The 13,683-nt window shown below is 43.1% G+C and overlaps 1 non-coding gene across 1 annotated transcript; it reads left to right on the forward strand.

The window, feature by feature from the left end:
* The first annotated feature begins 1,577 nt into the window (after positions 1-1,577).
* Positions 1,578-1,650, forward strand: Trnat-ugu (transfer RNA threonine (anticodon UGU)). The gene has a single exon. It is a non-coding gene; the product is annotated as a tRNA-Thr (tRNA).
* The last annotated feature ends 12,033 nt before the right edge of the window (positions 1,651-13,683 follow it).

Raw genomic sequence — 13,683 nt, forward strand, 5'->3', positions numbered from 1 at the left:
AATAGGATTGGGGAGAAGAGAAGTTTGTGGCACAACTTGACTAGAAGAAGGGCTCGGTTGGTAGGACATGTTTTGAGGCATCAAGGGATCACAAATTTAGCATTGGAGGGCAGCGTGGAGGGTAAAAATCGTAGAGGGAGACCAAGAGATGAATACACTAAGCAGATTCAGAAGGATGTAGGTTGCAGTAGGTACTGGGAGATGAAGAAGCTTGCACAGGATAGAGTAGCATGGAGAGCTGCATCAAACCAGTCTCAGGACTGAAGACCACAACAACAACAAGTCTAGAGGACTGGTGACCTCAAATGTTAAGTCCCATAGTGCTCTTAGCCATTTGAACAACAACAGTGAGTGAAAAGAGCCTGGATTGGAAAAGCAGGAGACTTATAAATTCATTATATTTGAGTCAAAATGCAGAGGTGAGGGCGAACTGGGGAAGTACCAGCTGAAATAAATTAGGAAAAAGAGTAAGACAAGCCTGTTACCTGCCTCCTATCCTTTTCAATATGTATTTAGAGAATGCATCTGAGCACTGTGCACTAGATCGCAAGGGAGTAAGAAGAACTGGAGGGAGAAAATTATGATGGTTGGAGTTCCCAGACGATATGGTCTTACTCGCAACGAACGAAGCTAAAGGTAAGAGCTATTAAATGAAAGTCGATACAAAGAATACAAAGTTATTGGCACTAGGGAAAAATAAAATGGTAAACATAATCCTGAATAGAGAAACTTTAGAACATGTGCAGAGCTCTAAATGCATAGGAAATGAAATTGTAAGCATCAGACATAAAAATAAAAGGTGGAACAGCAATGCCAAAAGAGGCATTTTATTTGAAAGGGGTCTTCTTGGATCAATATGGAGAAAGAGTTGAGGAAAAGATAGTTTACAGCATTCTGAACAGCACATCCTCTTCTATGGTGCTGAAACGCGGACAATAAGAAAGAAAGGTGGAACAAAGATGCAGGGGTTTGAGATGAGGAAGTAGCGGAGGGTGGAAAAAATAAGTTGGATGGATAAGGTGAAAGACAAGGAGGTATTGAGAACTGCGGGAGAGGAAAGGCAATTATTGAATGTTTTAAAAAGTGGACAGGACATATATTATGATGGACGGATGGGTTTTCAAAAACAGTCATAGAAGAATATTAGGACGGGAAGAGGAGGCGAGAAGAAAGACGGTTCAGATACTGGACAATGTGATGGACGGCAGTAGACACATACATACACACACACACACACACACACACAGACACACACACACAGCAGCGTTAAGGACGAAGCGATGGGACTTTTTTTTTTTTAATTACAACACAGCTGCATCGTTCACAACGATCGGAATGGAGAACATAAACTTATACGTTCCTAACTGAAAGTACAACTCCGTGATATTAGCAACGCCACGCCGATGAGACAATGAAATGTGCGGAACAAAGACCTTAAGCAGGCAGCCATGACGATGCCGTTACTGGGGACAAGCAGCGATACAAGATAATAATAGACCAAGATTACGCCAACTTATCGGCGCATCTCTCCCTTATCGGCGTATCTCTCCGACAGCCAAGTCGCTAAAGTTGAGTCCGCCTCCTTAGCTCAGGGGCTAGAGCACTGGTCTTGTAAACCAGGGGTCGTGAGTTCGATTCTCACAGGGGGCAAACATTTTAAATGGAACGACGATTTCTCATACGTTCCAAATTGAAGGAGGTCATCATTATCTACGCTAAACAAGATACGTCAAAAAGTAATTAAATAAAGTAGAAGCTACTGTTGACTGAGTTAACAGAAGTGAAATGTTCATATTGTTAATATATTTGTTGACCAAAGCTCGCTACGGAAGAGGGCTACTATATCTACTCCATCTATGCCAAAGGTAGGTTCTAATATTGTGTGCAAATTGTAATGGTACTACACTACATTGAAACAACAGTAGCCTACGAACCCTAGACAACGAGAAGGGCCGTGCTCAAATAAGGTTTTTAGACGTCCCCGTTTGGTGTATTTCGAAACAGCGTTAGTCGATAACGAGACACTACGGATCATGGGGTGAAGAGGGATTAACACTGAATGTCCCACTAACGTAGCTATCAAGACAACGTTGGGGAAGGAGAACAGTCCCGGCTGTGGGGGAAACCAAAGGAAAACTAAAATTTCATAGTTCATGTTTCACTGGTAACAGCACAGTCGTGGAGTAGGCGTCGGTCGTTCGTATCGGTGTAAGGACTCCCTTGTTGTGGTTGTTGTTGTCGCTGTTGTTATTGTGACAGCAACCGTAATGGAATCACGCGTTCGTGAAGTGACCTACAGGTTTTGTTTCAGCTTTGGTGCTCCTCTACCCAAGATTCTGGAATCTGACTCATGGTTGCTTCGCAGTCATACAGGGCGTGAAAATGAATTCGGTGGACAGGCTTACGACTTTCGAAGCAATGTGTTCTACGTGTAACCGAATCATGACATCACGCAATGGATCTGTTGAATATCGTCACAATATTAATGAGTTGAGTAACGTCAACATTGCTTTAGCTGGGCTTGGCATTCGGACAAGGAAAGTTCACAATCCCCGGTTGAGATACAGCTAAACTGTGTAAAAGACGTGGGAATTATTGTCGAACTATGGGGTGGAAATATGCATTTCAGAGTTGATAATAGGGTTCGAGCTGTATGCATTGAGCTTCGCATTCTTGTCCCTTCCTGCAATAACGTAATGGGGTTCAAAGCTCTTGATGCTTATGAAACGCAACATCGAACGTCTTACGTGTGTAATTCTGCTGGTCATCTCCGTGATACAACTTCCTGCTGGTGCTGTCGCTCAAAGAGACTTCCGTGCATTACCACAGTCTTAAGCAGCCGTGGTAGGAAATTCGAACTTCCGTTCAACATCTGCTGCTTCCGATAGAATCACAGCTGCAGTCTCTGGCGAATAGATGTGTATCACGATGGACCATGATAAGGCTAATATATCACCTGGAAATGACTACAGCGCACAGTAGCTAGTGGACATTACCCCTGTTTCTACCGAGGAGGCAAAGCGCTCTTCACCAGCCCAAGTTTCTCGTCAGTGCGGGTCAGCTGAACCGCAGCAAATAGACATCGTTACCGTTGCGGAAGCAGGCGCACTAACTGAACAGAGTTTGTTACCTACCTACTACTAATCGGCCTATCCTGCTTGCAATATAAAATATGACCGTGGATCGCGTGTATGCCTAATGGATTTTTTCTAATTGTATAAGGCTATCTTTCCCGAAGAAGTGATACCAATAAGTAGGAGGAAAGTGCACAACCGACCCTTCTGACGGAAAGTCTACCAAAAATCAGTTATTAAACCGAACAGGGCTATAATTTGGAAAATGAAAGTTATTTTGTGCTTTCACTCACGAACAGCACTGGACAGAAAAGGGATACCACTGATCATGAAACCAAAAGTTACACTAATGAACGGAAAGGAAGTAATTAACGGTCGCCAGCCCACTAGGACAATTTACATCGAAAATCCTGCATAAGATGATGGGAAAGAAAAACATGTATTATTAAACACTGACGTGGCAACTAAAGGTTGCCATGTTTTTTTTGTATATTTTTTTCACTAATTTTAAGGGAGTATGTAATGATAAAGAAAACTGAGAAGTCACTCTTACGTTATGTTTGGCATTAAATTTTGTAAAAGGCAATCGAGTAATGATTTGAAAATATGCAATTAAACTGTATGTTAGTACTGAACTTCGTTACGTGAACAATGACTTTCAGTGGCTTCAGCATAACGCCATTAAAGAAATTTAGAAAAAAAGCAAGCACTTTTTACTTTGTTGTTACTTATTTTGCAAACTGGATTTCATATTATTGTCTGAACAACTGAACCTTTTTTACCGATTTGAATAAAATTAAATACTAGAATACGTACCAAACCAAATAGCCATGTGCTCCAAGCTATATGTAAAATAAATAAAACTTCTGCACTCTTAATATGTGCATTTCTTTAGATTTGGATTTTGTCCAGTGATTGATTCTCAAACTTGAAAAATGAAATTGCTTTACTTTAGTCATATACTGAAGCCTCTGTTGTACAACAGTTAATTGAAGTAGACTGAGGCTAAAATTCTTAAAAGAGAAATTATTCATTAATAAACTGGCTATAACCATTCAATTTGTTTCTTATGACACTCAGTTAGCATATTAGGAAAAAAAAGGAACAAGAACCCTGCTTTGTAAAAATGTCTGGGGGCAGTGAGGACACAATCGCCCTGAGTTTAACTGATTATTATTTAAATAATTCTTATCAATCAAATCACATTCAGTTGTGCTGCTGGGTTAGCCGTTAATACTTTCTACAAATGAACAGTCTTACTTCAGTGCTGTGCATACAACGAAACTCGGAGCCGACGACGAAACTGTGTTGCTGGAACTGCTGCTGTTGTTGAAGACGGTAGCATAATGTGGAGCCGTGGCTAATTATAGGAACGGGCAATTGTAATTAATACAGCCTCTTCCGCCCGTCCACTGTCCGTACTCCTGCTCTAGACATCTGGCAGAGCCTATAAGTTTCACAGTAAAACACAGGTAAATACAATGAAACGTCAACAGACTTCTACCTAAATGTGCGCTTACAGTGAAGCAATATCCTTACTTATTAAAAGAAGGCATTTAAATTACAAATATTTAAAATACAATTTTAAAAAAGTTATGTATCGGTAGCAGGTACCATGCATCCTGCATTTTCGGTGTTGCAAGTTCAGTAACAAATGATAAGGTCACACGACAGAACCTGCTCACAAACATCAAAATTAGTAAACGACCGAATTATGCTAATCAGAAAAAACTCCGCGTTGCGAGCGGAGGTGCGGTCGAATCATCTCAGAAACGTAGACCAAAAGTTCATAAATTTGTAATATGCTGCTTAATGAGAGCGCAGGTCATTTGCAGTCTTTAACAAAAAGCGCAAATGAAGAACGAATGGAAACGCACTCCATGGTGGCTTGACGGTGGCACGGACGTTAACGGAATATGAAATACCGTAAAGGTGCGGATGCTTCCAGATTCCCTCTATATTAGGAATGCAGACATTCCACTACTGCAAGAGGTGACAGATGAGATTAGTGTGTTGGGTTTATGTTCGATTAACAATTTAAATAAAGGGATCTCAGCTGGTGCTGGAACCTTATTGGGTGAAGGAATATATTTTACCCAAGCGAAACCTCTTGTGACAGATGGGTATCTTACAGAGTTAATGGTGTACTGGTAGATAACGTGAACACCTCTTCTGCTAGCAAGCTTGCGAGGTGCCGGGGCTAGTAGCGTATTTATCACTAAATTCTACTAGAATCCACATGTGTAAATCATGCTCTAAGCCCCCCCTATTCTAACTCCGACTTTTGCTGTTGCACAAGGATAAAAAAAATACGCGAACTGACTCTAATCAACCCTGCTAGTGGAGTAGAAGAGAGTTTGGCACCTGCAATAATTTAATTTGATACATAAGTTAAATAAACAAAGGTTTCATTAGCATAGTGAGGAATGATAGGGTTGCTCTATCGATTAACAGAATGAAAGTTCTGTTCAAAATAACAATATGATTTATTAAGCTTAAACACAGAATAGTAAAAGAAACACAGGAAATTTATAAATCATCAAATTGGCTAAAATTGGAGATTCATACAAACACTATAAAGGTGAAGTTGTCCCTAACTTAGATCCTGAGGTTTAAGACGAAGTGGTATGTGGAGCCAATTCCTTTCCACTCAAATCTCAAGAGAGACACACAGCTAACCCAATAGTAATTGCTGTTACTCGAAACTGAACACAGTTAGAAAAGGATGAACAGGCGCGCTCTGCTGAGCTCTGATTATCACCTAGGAAAAATCCCTATCTGCCGGTGCTGCGGACGTACATTACCAACAGTCTTCTTATCTCCCAGAACACGATCTGGCGTACCGCAGGCGAGGGCTGGCTGCTCAGACGTCCTCGACCGAAAGGCGACTGCTGACTACCCAGAGCACCCGCACAGGCCGAACACCGAACATTCCCGCCCCCACGACAGTGGCCGTGGTTACGTTCCAATCAGCAACTCGAAAACCGGCGGAAATTCCACTCCATTGCCGGAGCACTACCATTCCACCAATGGAGATTCTTGGCGCCAATTTCTGTGCTGATTTTGCAGAAAGTGCGGGAATTTTCCCGCCACAACTGCGTGGGTACACAAGTCATTCCCACGCCTCGCTGGTAGCCCGCCAGAAAGTGTTTTCGCAAGGTTTCTCTGAAGTAACGGAACCTCTAGCCCAGCCGCTACTTCACACCCCAGCGGGCGTGTCTCTTGACAATGTCGGCGTCTGAAAAGCATTCACTCGACTGCCTCACACACGTCGGCTTAACTCTCTCCTGTTCCACAGAGCCCGCCTGTCACCGGCCCACCCGGGTGACGAGAGACGCTGCGTGGGAAGTACGCGTGTTAAGGAAAAGCAACCCTCCACCGCATGCAACTAGAGAGGAGAATCGTAAGATAGAAATATGAGAGGGGGCTCATGCCACCTCTCATTGCCCCTACGCCATTTTAGATTGTAATTGGTGAGCGGTTGGCTCACTTAGGAGCAAGGTAGTGAGTCAATCGCCCAAGAACAATCTTACAAAGTGACTCCACATACCGCACTCTATAAAAAAGATCATTGCAACTGAAAAATGCAACTCATAGAGGGAGGATTATTTATGATGTAGCCAACTTCACCTTCTTAATATGGAACACTAACACTCACATCACACATCCATACCCAGGGAGCCCCTTCCAAACACCGATTCACGCAGACATTCACGCTCTAAACATGGCCCGGGCATCTGAGCCAAATATGGAGCAGTTTATTCTTTACAATCAGAGTTGGAGTGCTCCGCAATTAAATGCCCAAGATGTTACAACAATTTTAATCATTAAACTAACCTGACCTCATTCACACATGATAATATTTAAGTTAACAATCTCTTTGTGAGTTTTCAGAATCTAGTTACAACCTCCGATTCATTCTGTCTCCCTGCAGCAAGAATAACCTTTACAAAATGTTCCCTGAACTGATGGTCCATTCACAATGACAGTGGTGGTATCTGCTTCAGTTTATGGGGACTTCAGGCACACTGTTAGCATACACACAACAATAAACACAAAATACAAAAAAAACATGATGTGGAGAACAATACAGTAATCTGTAATAAGAATTACAGTGTAAAACACAAACGCATACAAGGTATAACATACATTACAGAAACAACATAAGAGAAAGAAATTTAAGAAAAACAAAAAAAACAAGGTTCATGGGGCATCAAATTGTGCGTGCACATTGCACAAAGTTCACGACTGTGCTGAGAATGAGGCACTAAATCACATTGTTAGAAATATCCGTGGCACTTCACTGATTCCACTGTACTGACATCACATAAGGCTAAACGTCGGTTGTAGTTGCTACGTTGTGGCAACAGCAATAGGGAGTTCTGGAGTGTCTGCAGTACGCTGTTGAGATTGTAGTCAGACCCACGCATATGATCACGGCAGTACGGTAGGAAGACACAGTGATAGGTTCTCCTCACGTCGATTAATTGTCTCTGAGATCTCCTTGTTGGGATACATCACTAGTCTAGGTCTCTTCTCTCGCTGGACAGAACTTTACGTTTCCCAATATTGCAGTTCGACGAGGGATGATGGCACGTGGAGTGACTCCACAAGTGTGTGAGGTCATCCATACAGGATCGAACTAGGAGCGACTATTGTTAAAAACTGCTCTCTAAAAGAGAGGAGAAGTAAGACATGAGACCATACATTTGTTGGTGTGGCACGATACTGCTTTGTGTATGCAGATCGGCCAATGCTAGTGAGTTGTAAAAACCCAAACAGGTGAGTATAGAGCGTCCCTTTCTGTCCTGAGGCACATGAGGCGCAGGTTCTGACACGATATGTGATCTTCTTCGTGTACTCACGACAACGTGGTCTGCCGCAGGGAATCCCTCCAAGCGGCTGCCGCGTCCGGAGAGCTAGCAGGCTGTCGCGTGTCAGGGTCAACGGCCAGCCCCACTTTCGCTTGTGGCGGGGCAAGGGTCCCGTGTAATCCCTCAGGTAGGCAGCCGGGTGACTGTCAGCGTGTAGGACGGGACGCTCGCCCTCTATCAGGTAGCCGAAGACCTCTTGTTTTTGCGCTGGCTGGCCTCTGCATTGCCACGTTCCTCGTCATCTGTACAATTCTTACAAAAGTCTTATGCCTAACTTTTTCCCATGACCTTCTATGTTATAATAAATTTACCTAATGAAACATTGATGGTCTGTCATTTCAGACACTCTTATTTTACTTTTATAGTTATTAATCTATGGCAATCATTATAACATCTAATCTAGACATGGAAATAATTTATTTTGATATATGTGTAGAGACCGATCTCAGTATGTACATGGTGTGTGATAACTGATGCTTTGTAATGGATGAACAACTAAATGTGCGGGCCCGCACTAATATTACTATTAATTATATAGATCGACAGTAGACATGCTTCAAGAATTAACTACCATATCCCAACGATCTACATTCTACGTCTTTTAATTAAATTATGTTGTTATGCAGGTCTAAGTTTTACTGTGCTATAAAGAACATGCAACTACGCTACTTTCGCTCGCCTGTCGTCCCTCCATCTCGGGTCTGTGGTTTGGTGACCTGAAAAATAGCAACTCAACAGGCGCGCGCCACACTTGTGGTAGAAAACCCCCACAATATTAATCTAGTTATTGTTAAATCCTACAGTTTAACTTATCCTAGTATCGTACTTTCCCTTTTATTTATTTATTTATTTATTTTATTTTATTTATTTATTTATTTATTTATTTATTTTTTTTTTTATTTACCTTATACAATACCCTTACATAGTTCCTGTTACGCTGAGATGTCTTGCTGCTCGCCGCTATTGACGACAGTGATGTGCGCGCCGTACGACATGACCTCCGAGTTTTCATTACGCCTCACTGAAACTCCAGAGACTGGGTTAGCCATGGCTATACACGACAATAAATTTATAGTTGCAACTTCCTTCTCTATGTGAAGCGGTTTTCGCGATCGAAGTACACCTTTCCAGAAGCAATGTAATATGACCAAGCCAGGACTGGTTCCTGTTGAGGATTCAGACACCCAACACACGCCAGCTACACAGTATGTCACGAATATCCAAGTACAATTCCTTGGTGATTCATCTGTGACAAAAACGAGCAGCACGCTAAATCCCCAACCAGCACATTAACATGGTAGGCTTTTATGCCCTCATTTCTCTCGTCTAGGGCACCATTAGAGTCAAATGCTCACAGGTTCACCCCGACTTGCAAGACAACGATACCGGCGCAGCTCTGCAAAAACTATACTGCCCATATTCACCCTCGAAATCGCGCAATATACCACAATCGTGCAGTGCACTGACGCGTGCCTGCAAGCATTGGTATGAACGTCTCACGAACTGGTTGTGGCCGCTATGGAGCGTATCACGACCTCTCAGAACGCTTCTAAGAGCACGTTCTTGTATGCGCCCGTTTGTGCGACGTCTCGTCACTCATCCTTATCCCTTAACATGGACACCAGATAGGAAAGGACAAAAACATTGCTCATGAAAAGGTAGTGTCTCCTACTCCATTGACATTGGAGATCGCAAACATAAACAAAAAGAGGATAGCAGCAGTAAATTCTTATGCAAGACAACGCAGCGTGTTAATACTTTAGCAATCTTAATCTATTAATGTAACGATTATTGTTCCCCGAACAAAGGTTCATATATTTGCCTATTCTACTATGTACATTTCTTACACTACTACTATTCTACGAACTCCTTTATGTGAGATATGTGGTGGAGTCCTATGGACTTCTTTCCTTTCAGCGTCTCCAATTCATAAGCATTGTGGTGAGCTGCTCTCCTTATACGGTACGGGCCGTTGTAAACAGAATAGAATTTTTGGCATTTCATTTTTTGTTTGTTCGAAAGTCGGAAAGACTTAACGAGCACCTTTTGTCCCATTTGGAAGTGTCGTAGACGAGCTCCCCTGTCGGCACGTCTCTTCCTGACCTCTGCTGCAGCCCGTATCCTCTTGAGAGCCAAATCCACTATGGCTTGGTGCTGCGTTCGCGCCCTTGGTGGGAAGTTTACGACTTTGGTTATCAAGTCCTTAGGAATCCGGTTTTTCAGTACTGTAATGGGTGCCAATTTTGTTATCCCATGGGGTGCCTCATTGATCACCTCCTGGAAGTCTTTAAGGAAAACGTCCCATGTCGTGTGCTGTTTGTTACAGTACAACCGGCACAAGTTTCCGAGTTCTTTGATAACCCGTTCTGCAGCATTCGAGCTCGGATGGTGTGAAGATATAAAAATGGGATCAATTTTACATCGACGCAACGTCTCCTTCCATGTTTTTGACTTAAACTGTGGCCCGTTATCAGAAATGATTCTACTCACATGACCAACCTGTGGTAGGAAATCCCGGATGAGGGCTCGTGATACAGTTCGTCCTGTCGCCCTCTTCAGTGGCGTAAAGGTAACGTATTTGGACGTTAGTTCAACAAACACTAATACGTAAGTATATCCTCTTCTTGTTCTTGGCAAAGGTCCCATCAAATCTGTTGCTGCTAATTGTCTTAATTTGGTCGGTACGATTGGGTATAATGGTGCCTGCATGCTCACAGTAGTGTGCTTAGCCTTTTGGCAGTCTTTACACACCGACAGTACCCTCCGAATTCGACGCTCCATGTTTCGAAAGTAACACATGGTCCTTAGCTTGAGATTGCACTTGCGTGGTCCGAAGTGTCCATAGCTGAGGTGAGTATGCCATATAACCTTGTTTATTAGGTGTTCAGGGATGCATACCCCCCATTCAGTGTCATTGGTATAATTTCGGTGGAAAATTATGCCTTTCCGCAAGAGGTAGAACTGCCTGATGGTGGCGTGTCTTCTGTCTATCCATTTCTGTTTCAATAACACTAGGGCAGGGTCCTTGTCTTGCTCCTCCTTGATGTCCTGCATACTACAGGTAATAAAATTTTCAAAGGCTACTTTCTGCATATAGTAAAGGCAGTAGTGATTTTCCTCCAGATCTTCTTCCATGTTGTGCTCAAATCCGATCGGTGACCGTGATAAGGCGTCTGCAATGATGTTCTGACTGCCGGGGATATATTCTATCGAAAAATTGTACTGCTGTAGATACGATGCCCACCTAATGAGCCGCCTGTGATTAAGCTTTGCAGTCATCAAGAACTCGAGTGCCTTGTGGTCTGTGTAGACCCTCGTCTTGCGACCAAACAGAAGGTATCTGAATTTTTCAAACGCCCATACAATAGCCAGCGCCTCTAACTCGGTTACTGAGTAATTCCTCTCACTCTTGGCTAGTACTCTGCTAGCAAACGCAATTGTCTTCCACACCCTGTTTCCGTCATGTACATAGTCTTGGAACACCATGACGCCCAGACCGGAGTATGAACTGTCCGTTACTATGCAAAGCTCTTCTGCTAAATTAGGGTGTGATAGGATGGGTGCTTGTAATAATGCGAATTTTAATGCTTTCCATTCGGATTCGGCTGCCTCATCCCATTCCCAAGGAATCTTCTTTCCTGTAAGTTGATGCAACCTAGGACTGCTCTGAGTTTTGACATGTATAAAGCGGTTGTAAAAATTTATGATCCCCAAGAACCCCCTTAACTGCTTCTTTGTCGTAGGAATGGGAAACTTTTCAATCGCTTCGATCTTTTCGGGATTTGGCGCAATGCCCTCACCCGAGATGATATGTCCCAGAAATTTGACAGAGGACGTCCCAAAACTCGATTTTTCAATATTGATAGTCACTCCGTAATCCTTGAATGTCGCAAGGAGTTCACCGAGGACCGCATTGTGCTCTCCCCAAGATTTCTCCGCGATCAGCAAATCGTCCACATAGCTGGTGACATGACGTTTCAAATTATCGCTTAGTATGCCGTCCAGCCCCCGAATGAATGCGGCAGATGAAACGTTCAAACCAAATGGTAGTCGACGAAACCGGTAACATCTTCCAAATGCTAAAAAGGCTGTGTACTGTCGGCAATTTGGATGGAGCTCGATCTGCCAGAAACTCGATTTTAGATCAACTGATGAGAAGATTGATATTCCATGGAAGTTTTGTAATAGTTCCTCTAATCGTTCCGGTCTGTCTGTTTCGGGTTCTATTATGGTATTAATTTGTCGCGAGTCCAAGACTAAACGAATACTACCATCTGCCTTCTCGACTACTCTTAACGGGTTATTATAGGCTGAAGCCGTAGGTTCAATTATTCCTTCACTCAGCATTCGCGTAATTTCAGCTGCTACTTTCTGTCGATATGCCAAGGGGATTGGATAGGGTGGCACACGAAACTGGTTGTGCGGACGTACACGAAATTCATATTGGAAGTTCTTTATTGATCCTGTCTTGGGAAGGAAGACCTCCGCATGTTCTACTAGTAATTTATGAAGTTCTTTGCGGTGTTCGCCCCTTATATTCTTTATTGCTTCCACTTTTTCTCCTATTTTCTCCTTTATTTCTCCCATTATTCCGACTTCATTCTCATCCGTGTCCTCTCCCCTATCCGCAACGTCGTCCTGTTCTTCCTTTCTGTCTTTCAGACACGCATAGTTTATCCGAACACAGTTAGACGGTAGTTGAGCTGGGATCAGCTGATCGTCGAACTTAATGTGGACGGGATTCCCTTTCCTCAAAACCACTTCACCTCGTCCTAGATCAACTATCGCTTCATGTTCATTTAGGAAGTCCGTTCCTATTATCATGTCGATCGCCAGATTTGGCACGATCCAGAAGTTAGACTCTATTTTGTGTCCTTGGCAGGAGAATTCCAGTCTTGTTTGTTGGGTGACCTCCGTACATTTACCCGCTAATGCCCCTTTTATTTTGGTTTTCTTAACCGATAGGACAGGCCAGTCCATCTCCTGAGAGCACCTCTTGTATGCTGCCTCAGATATTGCTGTTATGTAGCTTCCACTATCTATTATCGCATTCAGACTCTTTTCAGCTATTGCTACTGTGATAAGAGGCTGCCGATCATGTCGAGGAGTTGCTTTATGTTCCTCGAGCAGGATTTCTGATAAATCTTCGTAATGTATCATCCGTAGTTGGCCAGGTCCGAGATTACGTGCGAAATTCCGGCGGCCTGTGTTCGCACTAGTCTGGCGTCAATCCCTAGTTAGGCTCCCCCTCCTCTGACGTGCATTAGGATTTGCGGGTCTGGTTTCAATCTCCTGGTTCCACCGTTGTCCTTGGTTTCGCTCTCTCCAATTACGGTCGCTGTGCCGTTCGTTATTCCTTCTATCCCAGATTCCTTGTCTAGATTGACCCTGCTCCCTGACGTTCTGGTTTCCGTGTCTTTGGTTTCCATAACCTTGAATAGCGTAACCTTGACTTCCGTAACCCTGGTTTCCTAACTGGCCAGTGCGATTATGCGATCTGTTGTCGTCTTCCCTTCCTGGCCCGTGGTATTTGTTACTTTGCCCCTTCTTCCTGTCCTTTGCGTCTTGTTTATCAAAGACTACTTCGAGTTCACGCAATAGAATCTTGAATGCTTCTATGTCAGCTCCACACTTGCCGACAAGTGTCTGTTGGTACCTAACTGGCAATTTGGAAAAGCAAAATTTAATGATTTCTCCGTTACTATATGGACTATCTAAAAATTGATTCTTCTTGA

Source organism: Schistocerca nitens, chromosome 2 (assembly GCF_023898315.1).
Source record: "Schistocerca nitens isolate TAMUIC-IGC-003100 chromosome 2, iqSchNite1.1, whole genome shotgun sequence".
NCBI classification, from domain to species: Eukaryota; Metazoa; Arthropoda; class Insecta; order Orthoptera; family Acrididae; genus Schistocerca; species Schistocerca nitens.